Here is a 10,189-nt window from a genome sequence, read left to right as displayed (position 1 = left end):
GCAGTCAGATGTTTTCAGCCACAGGGTGTATTTGCAGCAAGTCAATAACTTAGTAAGTTTTACAATCTTGAAAAAACACACCACATTTTTTTTCTGCTCTTGCTCTTGACGAAGGCTTTTTTCTTTTCTCCTCTCCTCCTCCTCCTCTTTTCCCTTAGCTTCCCTGCTTAGCCTCTTATGTCCTTGTCTAGTCTCGTGTTTTGTTTTTTTTTTTTTGTATTACTTTTCCCTGGAACATTCTCTCACAGTCTGTTCTCTAAAACCTAAAAGAGGAATTATGGATTTGATCAACTGGTCCCAGAATGCAATTGACACCCCTTTCTTAACGAGAAGTCTGGGCTTGGGTGAGCCTGAGTGCTGAAGATATCTACCTATTCGGAACCATGGTAACGGCCAGCGGCGGTCCTAGCCTGTTTGGCGCCCTGGGCGAACACTCCCTCTGGCGCCCCCCCCGACACACACACACACACACACACACACACACACACACACACACACACACACATACACACACACACACACACACAGACAAAACATATTAAGGACATTAACATAAAGCTGTTGTACACACACACATATGAAGAGAGAGAGAGTATGCATAGTATGCAAACGGCTACCAAACAGCCATCATAATTCCTCATACAATGAGAATAGGACAAATCAACAATTGACAATGACTAATTAATATTAAAATGTGTAACATAATGTATTGTTTGGAATTTAGTCTGTTACTGTTGCTATTTTTTTACCATTTCTTCTTGGAGCAACTGTAACCCACATAATTTCCTTAGTGATTAATAAAGTATTCTGATTCTGATTGTTTCAGGATGACCTGCCATTATCCAATCACACACCTGCTTACCTGGATCTTTTGCTCGTTTCTCCTCCTCTTCTTTTCTATTTTTTCTAAACTGAGGACCTGATGGCTTTGAACTTTTCTTGTCCATCTTACATTGGTTTTAATTTTGCACTCCAGTATGAACACCCATCCCTCAACCCAAGGATCACCACAACATGATCTAACACACCTACACCTTAGTTCACAGCTTCACTTTGTCTAGAGTGCATTTCTGAGATTTCACACAACCCAGGATTCAAATCATGAATACATAAGGGGCTTGGATTTACAACATTATAAATGAAATGCGCTCTATTTGGAAGCAGCAAGCCCCCCTCCCCTTTCGACGGGTTGTGTGTGAGACTTTAAATCATCAAACTGTAAATTTTAAATTGTTATTGATCCTTTACCCCGAGTCCTAAAGTGTATATTTATTTTCTTACTCTTCTTATTTTTATTGTTTGTTTACTTGCACTGCTGTAACTGGAGCCTCGTCGTCTCGTCTCTCTATATACTGGACTGTAGCGGAGATGACAATAAAGTTTACTTTGACTTCAGCAGCGAGCAGGTGCACCGAGGGCTCTCGCGCTCACTTTTCGTATATAGAATTTCGAAAAAACATCGGTGCAAATTATAAGTCTGTATCATGATGTCTGATGTTTTCGTGTTTTTTGGTTTGTTTTTATTTTGTTTTATTTGGCGAGTTGGTTATTAGATGCTGCTCCAGCCGGTCAGAGAATCCCCCGCCGCCCCGCCCTCTCCTCCCTGTGCCGCAAGCAGCAGGCGCACCTCGCAAACGGAGGGCGCCCTTACTCCCAGCAAATGGGCGATAAAAAACTGATCGGTGCCTGTAACATTCCCAGTATGCACTGGCATGACGTCGGGGCAGCATGAGTACGAGCATTTTTAAAAAAAAATTTTTGCCGATGCCCGTGATGCCGCCCCCCACCACGATGCCGCCCCGGGCAACCGCCCATGTCGCCCGTATCTAAAACCGCTACTGGTAACGACTGCAGTGAATACTCAGAATAAGATCTCTGAGTGCAGACTGGATTACATCTTGGATGGACTCGCTCAAAATAACATCTCTGAGCACAAATTGGATGACATCTTGGGGAGGCTCACTGTGGTCGTGAGTTCTCAGAATCGACTCTTTGAGCACAAGAATAACAATATCACAGAGGCAAGTTTGATAACATCATGGTGAAGCTCGTGACTCTCCAACGGGAGATTGAGAGACCAGTGTTGGACTGTTACAACTGCTTTGAAATTCATATGAGTTGTTCGCACTAAAGTAAAAAGCACCATCACTTCATGCGGATACCCTTTCGGCGCCAGCTGCGGTCGCAAGGCTGGAGCAGAACAAAAACTCCCTGATAACGACTGTGTTTAGTCTGTTCCTTCCCATTCCATGCAAGGCCACCTGGGTTGGCTGGAAGACTGTTTACTTAGCCTAGCAGGGCGAAGGACACTGTCTCAGCTGAACTCTGGACATGGACACACATACATATACACTGATATGCACACACTCATTCCCCCTCCCTTTCCAAACGCCTTCGATGCTTGTTCCCTCCTGGGAACACGGCGGGTCTGAGCCCGCGCTGGAATGATAGCGCTGGGCAGGATGGCTGCTGTGTTTGCTTCGGATTACTCCTCACCCCCCACCCGACCCTGTGGCTTGTCACGTGCTCCATAATGTTGTGCTGTGGACATTTATGTGTCTTTTTGTGCAGAGGAGTTTTTTTGTTTCCTGTTCTCATGCTGTCCTCCCAGGAGCCCAGCATGAGTAGAGGTCTCTTTTGTTCCTCTTGTACTTTCCCATTGTAGTGTATATTTCAGTGTTTTTTTTCTGTAACGCTACCGATCTCCGACCTGTATCCCCATGTGATGTCTGTGTTGTGTGTGTAAGGTCGGGGGGGGGGGGGGAGTCCTATTTCACTGCAGGGCAACCTGCACGTAACGAATAAAGCCTTGATTGATTGATTGATTGATTGCATAAAGCTTTGATAAAGTGTTTCATGTGTATAAATCACCCATGCAGACATGTGCAGATGCATATGGTTAGGATGGCCAGCCGTGAGCCATCTGTTTGCACTGTTGGCTGCAAGACAGAGAAAATCTGAAATCTAGGGAACATCTGCATATGTTTTATGTGGTTGTGTATAGAGTCTCGACATTTTAAACATTTTATCTGTGTGCTTGTGTGCATGGCTTCAAGGTTGTGCTTAACATTGAAACAACAAATGCGTCAGCAGCAAGGGCTTTTTTTCATTGTCTTTTTCCTCTTGAGCTTGAAAGAAAATAATTTGTTGGACAAAATGGAACATATAGTCATGTGTTATGATATTTAAAAGAGTACACATGTTTTTTTAATTCACTGAGAATTATTAAATGCCTCATCGCAATTAATGTACTGCTATGCGGGTACAGTAACATAAGATATTTGTGGGGTGTCTTATGAACTGACTCAATGCACAAAGCATTAAAGTGGAGAGATGATCTGTACCCTCAATGAGAAAACCATCAGTTCTGAATCAGTTAATCTCCGTCGTATGCTCCAGTGTTCTTTCAGCAGCATTATTTTCAGCACTGTGATCATTGTGTGGTCCACTCTCCCTCTGTACCGTATCTTCCACACCAGTGTGACATGAGAAATACGAGATGAGAGAGATGTGAATTTTCAGAGCCCAAGATAATAAGCAGGCGCAGCATGGGCTGCAGTTCGAACTGATAGGAGACAAGTGTGTGTTTTTGAAGGCTCCTATTTTTGAACTGAAGTGGTTTCCAAGTGAAGTCATAGAATCTGATCATGCTTCATTTGTCTTGATGTTTGCCTGGATCTACCACCAGCACTTTATATGCCTTGCAAATACATCACCATAGGTTGTGTATGCCATTAAAATACACTTTTTATTTGTTTGGAATTAATTAGGTGGTGGGAAGTGACGAATCAATGGACAATCCATGTGCCTAATGCAAGACTTGCACTCCTTAATGTACCATACAAAATATGGTACAACATATTTATGTAGCCTGCCTTTTGTGAGGCCACATCGCTAACGGATGTGGCCTCAAATATCAATATTTTATGAAAAGCTATAGATGCCAGAAACAAAGTATGTCCCAATATGGCTCAATAAGATTGCTACTCCATGACTTGTGCTTCTGCTGCATGTAAAATAAATTATTTTAAGTGACCCACAGGAAAAAGGAATTCACCTGAGAAAAGTAGTGAAGAGCACAGACAGCTGGGGTAAGCAAATGGTAGAGCTAGTAAATTACTTGAACAACAACAATAATGCATCTGATGAATATTATATATATAACAAATTATGGGGGGGGGGGGGGGTTCTCTTTCAGTTTCATATCTGCTGTCATGATGTATTATACTGTAGATACCTGTCTTGCAACGTATTGCTGTATTGTGGTACCATGAATATCATGGGACTTGTATGTTGATGGTACAATCTGTCATCCCTGTCATGTATTTGGAGGTAAAAGTGCTACTCCTTGTTTAAGAATAAGGGAGAATAAGTTTAAACCTCTGTGTAGCCTCAACAAGATATAGGTGTCAGAAATGTATTTGTTTTTTTTTATGAAGCTCTAACGCCACCCATTTAAATGACTCTAAAGACCTCAGTGTGCTTCAAACAAAATAACCACGGGTTATATAAATACAGCATTAGCATCAGACCACTAGTGTATCCCAGCTACACATCATGGAGAAAGAGGTGGGGTACACAATGGGCCGGGGGGCAGCCTGCTGCAGTAGTGATGGGATTTCCGGCTCTTTTTAGAGATCCGGCTCTTTCGGCTCGGCTCACTAAAAAGAGCCGGCTCTTTCGGCTCCGAACCGGCTCTTCAGGTTGTTTTGTTGCTTTAATTAATCTATTATCAACAATAATATAAAATTATGCACAAAAGGAATTACTAATGTTGAAAAACGTGGTTTTATTTATATATGTTTATATATGGCCCCTAGAGACAAAGCACGTACAAACTCTAAAGCATATACAAACTCCAAAAAGCACGTACAAACTCCAAAAAGCACGTACAAACTCCAAAACACATTTCTAGCGTTAACTGAACTTCCAAAACAGAGCTACCCAGATCACTTAAATTACACAATTGAAAGCATGTGTGTATTGTTTGTGTATTTATAGACAAGCACTCATATTTATTCAAATAATTTAAAAAAAAAATCATTTACCTGTTACTACCACACACCAAATCCGGTTGTTGATACTTCCTGGCTTGTGTAGCCACTAGGTAACAAAAGCTCAACACTGCGGCCAGCATCCTGGAGCACTTCTGTTGTCTTTTGTACGTGATTCTGAGTTTTTACGTGTTTTGGAGTTTGTACATGCTTCGGGGTTTGTAAGTGTGTCTGAGGTTTTTTTTACGCGTTTTGGAGTTTGTACATGCTTAGGAGTTTGTACGTGTTTTGGAGTTTGTACGTGCTTTGTCTCTAAGGGCCACCATAAATATACTTTATTTATTCACTCCACATAAAATGTAATAAATAAATCATATAATACAAAAAACAACTATTTACATTTTAAACTTTTAACTATTTAAATTTTCAGCTTTTTCCTTTTAAACAAATTTAACGTGAAACAACACAAAACACTGCAAACCACAACACAATTAAATATAAATTAAAATATTAAAACAAAAAGAAGATGCACGTTCTCTGTCATATGGGCCTGCATGATTTCTGAATCCTTTATCATCTGCAACTGAAACTAGTGGATGATTACTATACCTTTCTAATGTGATGTTGTTGTCCCTCGCTCTCTTTCTCTCTGGCTCTGTTCCTGTGCTGCTGCGAGTGTAACTAATGCCCCTCCCCCCTCTGCCCAGCGCAAAGTACAGGCCGCGCGTGCGGAGTTTAGTGGAAAAAAGAGCGAGAGAGAGGGTGAGAGAAAGAAAAACAAACAAACCTCACGGCTCCCAATAAGGAGCCGGCTCGCGTCGTTCACTTCAAAGAGCCGGCTCTAAGAGCCATTTCGTTCGCGAACGACCCATCACTATGCTGCAGAGCTTACACACAGACAGAGACAAACAGCTATTCACACTTACATTCCTACCTATGGGCAATTTAGAATCACTAGTAAACCTAACCCCATTCATGTATTTGGACTGAGGGAGGAAGGAGTACCTGAAGAGAACAGACACGGGGAACACTCCTCACATTAAGACCCTAGACATTTGAACCCACAACCTTGCTATGAGGCGATCGTGCTAACCACCGTGTTTCTCAGTCCCCAAATCAATAGTACACTAATACAGCCTGGACGAATCCCATTTATGACAACACAAATAAATTACAGTGAAGAATCCCTCTACGACGATGGTGCAAATATGAAGGTCAGCAGTAAAACGCATCTGATGAAATAATATCTGACATTGATTTATAAACACAATGTGCATAAAACGTCTTTGAGCTGCTCCCTTTTTCATGAGGGTTCCCTCAGCAGATGGATCTGCATATTAGATTTATCACAGATTTTTACATCGGATACCACTCCTGACACAACCCTTCAAAGGATTTGTGTACAAGCCTACTGGACTCGAACTAAATATCTTTTACATTTCAGGCTAATGCATTAAGTATTACACTAAGGAGCCACTATAGAGACAACATGACCAACATAAGTGTCTCATATGTCAGTTTTAGAAATTTCTGCATCTTCATCATCGTTAACATAAATAGCTAATCAGCCAAAAATATGGCAAAAACTGTATTTAGTCTTGCAGACATGGTCATGGCTGGTAAGTGCATATAATTACCAACTTATAAAGCACAAGGTAAAAATGCAGAACTTCAAAAGTTTGAGCAGAGTGTCAGAGGTAATGGTACTACACTAGGCTGATAAGACGTGATTCAAGCAGAAATATTGTGACATGGGTTTTTATACACAGCAAATCCAGGTGGAGGTTGGACCGTCTGCTCCCTCTTAGAGAGAAAATATGGTGCTGCTAGGAGCTGGATATCTTCAGGTACAGGTAAAAGTAGCATGCACTATCCTCCACGGAGCTGGAGTTTTGGAGGGAATGTTATTTGAGTGGTGAATTCTGATTGACAGGCACGGAGGAATGATAGGCATGTCTTATCGTTATTTTTATGCTGGGTAGCTGGGAAGAGGAGGGTGAAGAAGAGGGTAAAAAAACCCAGAACAGTTGGTGAGTCATTAAGCACAGCAAATGAGGCACTGATTTTGACTCATTCTAAACTCAGTCGCCTCCACGTGGAGTTGACAGGAAGGCATGGCACGAGCGATAATACCAAATTGCATACATTTTAATGGGTTTGACAACGAGGGATCAGAGAGTATTAATCCATAGCTCTGTCGCGCCCCATCCTGCTAATGTGGCTCTTTACCAAGCTATTATAGCCTCACTCAGACACTGACAAATGGAAAATAAATGGGATGGAGATAGCTTCTATGTTAACAGTTTGTCAGAGAGTGTTACAGTATGTGTTTTCTTATTGGTTAAAGGTTTGGAGTAGTACTAGCTGTGCCAAACAATACCTGATTTCATACCAAACAATACTGAAAATAACCATGTTTTGTTTAAACCTGTTAGTCCCATTTCATTAATATTTAAATGCCATTATAAAGACTGTTTAAAAATTAAAGGTGATTATAATATCTTGCAAATATTTCATGAAATTAATAATTTAATAAATAATGATAGTTTGTGGCATTTTGGTTTATGTCCAAAAGTAATACATGTTTAATGTTTTCCCTCCTGAAACTAGAATTTTACAACCTGACAAGTGTCCCCCTGCTGGGCATTAAAAATAATGCAAGTTTAATGGCACTTTCCACAGTGGCTTTCAATTCTGTTATGAAGTTGATGATTAAAACTATAATCCAATGTAATTTTTTTTAAGGTTGCTGAGGGTAGGGCATTTAATCAGAGACTGGGATGGAAATGGAGCACACTCCTTTCCTGTGGTCCAAGGATAATTGATTATGGATCATCGCTAATGGATGGAAACTTTAAAGAAAACTGTGCTTGTTAACATTTTTGAGAACATAACAATATCTGTAAAACAAGATATTTATTTAATCTTGTTTTACAGGAACAAAAGAAAAGAACAGCATTTTGTAGGTTGTTTAGATTATTAGTTGACTAATATTTAATATTGGGAGTGACAAGAGGTTGAAAGTGGATACGTTTCTATCAGAATTATTATACACAGTTCCAAAAAAAATGTTGATATTGTTCCTAAAATGTTGAGATGTGTTGTTTGCAGAAAACTATGTTGTCAACATTATTCTGGGAAATACATGCAGCTGCTGCACATGACGGCTGCACATCCATGAAGAGAATCTCGTGGTGACTGCAGAGGCTATTGCGGTACAATGAGGTCATTGTCATGATCAAGAAACCAGTTTGAGATGATCTAAACCTTGTGATATGGTGCTATCAGCAGTGTAACCATCCTCTGATAGCTGCTATCAGAAGAATACTTGGGTTTGCTGTGGCCTTTAAATCATGCTCAGTGAATACTGGCATTTTTGAAGTCTTCTATTGTTAAGTTTTGGTGAGCCTCATTTTCTTGTTCTTAGCTGACAGGAGGTGGCACACAGTGTGGTCTTCTGCTGCTGTAGCCCAACAGCTTCATGATTTGACCCTCTATATGTTTAGAGATGCTCTTCTGCATACCTTGACTGTAACAAGTGATTATTTGAGTTAATTTCATCTTCCTATCAGCTTGAAGCAGTTGACCATTTAATATTGGTGGGCAAACACTAATTAACGTCTACTAAATATGTACCTATCAAAGATGTATAAAATATCAATATCTTTTCTTGTGTTATGTTAACTTAAAGAGCATCATTACCACTCCCATAGACTACTATGTTCATGGTACTGGTGCAGCCTGAAGCTGTCTGAATTACTTAACAAAGATTTTAATGCTGGTGATGGGAATGCTTCAGGATCTATTGATTTGGTGTTTTTACACCATTGGGAGGGCATCATGGTGTGATGCCAGATCAAAATATTATGTTCAGCTTTATAATCTGGCCTCTGATTGTGGGGAAAAAATGTATAAAATAATAAGCAAACTTTGCTTGTACTGTGTTAAAGCAAAAGAAAAATAGAGAGAATTCTTGCATTCATGTCAGATTTTTCAAAATGTTTAGTAGTTCTATAACCAGTGGTGAAAATAGCCCTTTCTGTACCTTAACTTATGAATAATGTCTTTTATTTTGAAGCAATAAATGGAGGCAGAATTATTTCTAGATGTGTCAAAAACACTTCCATAAGAGCTATCGGTGTAAAATTCAAATGTTCTTTTCAATTTAAAATTGAATTCCACCCCAGAGCAAGTTCAGCTGCTATGTTTTTCGAATGAAATCGCTGCAGTTATCATGCCCAGCAGCTTTCTTGGTATTTGTACACTACATGTTTTCCTGACATACCGGAGGGCGATGACAATTATAAGGTAGCAGGTATAACAGTTTTAAGATGACAAAAAAAAAAAAAAAAAAAGATGACATTACTGTCATATTTTTTTTTCTGTTTTTCTTTGGTAAATAACACACAGGTAGCACAATCTTTACTTGTCACTGGTTGAAGTATCCAAGGAAAATTGCTGTTGCATCTACAGTTACAGTTTTAATGATATACATACATATATGTATGTGTATAAATGTGTATGTGTACATATGTGTGTGTATGTGTGTGTAAATACTACCTCCCATACTTTTCTCAGACTCACTAACAGTCTTCTCACACAGGGGTGGTTCCAAGGATTTTGAAGAAGGGTCAGATATTATAGATTGTACTCAGATGTCTATAAATCCTAACAATCATATGATTATAATTCCATAACACCCCCATTTTTTTCTTAATGAGCACAGGGTGGCAAGAAGAGTGGATGGACAGGCCTTTTCATCCTCGGGTGTTTACCATCAAAGGCTCAGAATGCCTCGTCTCTTGCTGCTTTTTTTTTTTCTTTGCCTTTAAGTTCTAATCAACTCCTGATGGATGTTATTTAACATCAAACGATAAAACTGGATTGATGTCACGATGCCAAGTATTCTTGGATTGTAGCTCCATATATCTGCTAACTAGTGCTAAGAATCAGACTAACAAAATACAAGCATTTCACTCGATAAAAGTGAACTTTCAGGCCTGTGAAGTTGGCTTTTCACACGGACGTCTATTGAGACCGAGTCACTTCTGACACTAGCCCCATGTGGTCATTAGAGGAACTGCAAATTCTGACCTTCAGCTGTGGCGGTTCCTGCTTGGTGTGGACATGGAATAATTGGTCACTTAAAAAAAAGTATCCTGTCTTTGCTAAAAACCTTAAGGTTGTTTAGAGCT

At 39.9% G+C, this 10,189-nt stretch overlaps 1 long non-coding RNA gene across 1 annotated transcript; it reads right to left on the bottom strand.

The window, feature by feature from the left end:
* Nucleotides 1-1,546: 1,546 nt before the first annotated feature.
* On the bottom strand, nt 1,547-4,250 carry LOC146501961 (uncharacterized). The gene is made up of 2 exons (XR_014869560.1): nt 2,653-4,250; nt 1,547-2,526 (listed from the first exon to the last, which is right to left on the bottom strand). It is a non-coding gene; the product is annotated as an uncharacterized LOC146501961 (long non-coding RNA).
* Between the last annotated feature and the right edge of the window lie 5,939 nt (nt 4,251-10,189).

The sequence above is a fragment of the Neolamprologus multifasciatus genome, chromosome 15 (assembly GCF_963576455.1).
Source record: "Neolamprologus multifasciatus chromosome 15, fNeoMul1.2, whole genome shotgun sequence".
Taxonomy (NCBI): domain Eukaryota; kingdom Metazoa; phylum Chordata; class Actinopteri; order Cichliformes; family Cichlidae; genus Neolamprologus; species Neolamprologus multifasciatus.
Note: the sequence above shows the minus strand (reverse complement) of the source record. Positions and strands in the feature narration are given on the sequence as shown.